The sequence below is a fragment of the Ovis canadensis genome, chromosome 6, assembly GCF_042477335.2.
Source record: "Ovis canadensis isolate MfBH-ARS-UI-01 breed Bighorn chromosome 6, ARS-UI_OviCan_v2, whole genome shotgun sequence".
NCBI classification, from domain to species: domain Eukaryota; kingdom Metazoa; phylum Chordata; class Mammalia; order Artiodactyla; family Bovidae; genus Ovis; species Ovis canadensis.
Window position 1 is genome coordinate 99612917 of NC_091250.1, and position 1688 is coordinate 99614604.

General features: G+C 41.4%; 1 non-coding gene across 1 annotated transcript; it reads right to left on the minus strand.

The window, feature by feature from the left end:
- Positions 1–907: 907 nt before the first annotated feature.
- On the minus strand, positions 908–979 carry TRNAS-GGA (transfer RNA serine (anticodon GGA)). The gene has a single exon. It is a non-coding gene; the product is annotated as a tRNA-Ser (tRNA).
- Between the last annotated feature and the right edge of the window lie 709 nt (positions 980–1688).

A 1688-nucleotide genomic window follows, 5' to 3' on the forward strand; every position in this document is an offset into this window, starting at 1 on the left:
CTATTCGGAACCAGTCTGTTGTTCCATGTCCAGTCCTAACTGCTGCTTCCTGACCTGCATATACGTTTCTCAAGAGGCAGGTTAGGTGGTCTGGTATTCCCATCTCTTTCAGAATTTTCCACAGTTTATTGTGATCCACACAGTCAAAGGTGTGAACCGTTAACTTCCAGATGTTCAGGCTGGTTTTATTTTATTTTATTTTATTTTAGTTTTTTATTTTTAAAATTTTAAAATCTTTAATTCTTACATGCATTCCCAAACATGAACCCCCCTCCCACCTCCCTCCCCACAACATCTCCCACAACATCTCTCTGGGTCATCCCCATGCACCAGCCCCAAGCATGCTGTATCCTGCGTCAGACATAGACCGGCGATTCAATTCTTACATGATAGTATACATGTTAGAATTCCCATTCTCCCAAATCATCCCACCCTCTCCCTCTCCCTCTGAGTCCAAAAGTCCGTTATACACATCTGTGTCTTTTTTCCTGTCTTGCATACAGGGTCGTCATTGCCATCTTCCTAAATTCCATACATATGTGTTAGTATACTGTATTGGTGTTTTTCTTTCTGGCTTACTTCACTCTGTATAATTGACTCCAGTTTCATCCATCTCATCAGAACTGATTCAAATGAATTCTTTTTAACGGCAGCAGATGAATGGATAAGAAAGCTGTGGTACATATACACAATGGAGTATTACTCAGCCGTTAAAAAGAATTCATTTGAATCAGGCTGGTTTTAGAAAAGACAGAGGAACCAGAGATCAAATTGCCAACATCCACTGGATCATCAGTCGTGTCCAACTCTTTGTGATCCCGTGGACTAGCCTACCAGGCTCCTCCCTCCCTGGGATTCTCCAGGCAAGAGTACTGGAGTGGATTGCCATTTCCTTCTCCAGGGGATATTCCCAAACCAGGGATCGAACCCAGGTCTCCTGCATTCCAGGCAGATGCTTTAACCTCTGAGCCACCAGGGAAGCCCTCAAAAAAAGCAAGAGCATTCCAGAAGAAAATCTAACCTTAGTGTACTAAAAAAGGTACAGAGTCTGTGATTCATGTATTCACTCAACAAGTATTTATTGACCACCTACTAAGTGCTAAGTATTGGATCTTGGGATTCAAGTTTAAGTAAAGCATGGTCTCTGCTCCCAAGACACCTTGTGACAGTCTAGGAGGATGAATAAGTGAGTCAATACACAATTAGAGGGCCATTCTATAAATGCTACACAAATGTTAAATATAGGGTGATATCAAATCAAGAGAACAGCTAAATAACCCAAGTTGCAAGTGGGGTGATCAGAAAAATCTTTGTACCCAAAGAAAGCAATTCTAGAACTGAATTATAAAGAGTACAAAAGAGTTCACAAAGGTGTTTCAGACAAAGGAAACAGTATATACAGATACAAATTGTGAGCAATAGCTCAGCACATCCTGTGAACTACAAGAAGTTCAGTATGACTAGATTAAAAGGATAAGTGGGGATGGCAGGAGGCAGGAGGTAGGGAGAGGTCAGAGGTAGTTATTGCTAAAGCAAGGTCCAAATTATGAGAAACTTACATGACAAGGGCAATGAAGAAGGTGGTAAACTTAACCAGTATTCACCAATATTCATTCTCCTCTCTTCTGAGCACAAGGAAGACCATACTTCCCACCTCTTTGGGCTAAAGGGATGGCAGAGGTATCTTT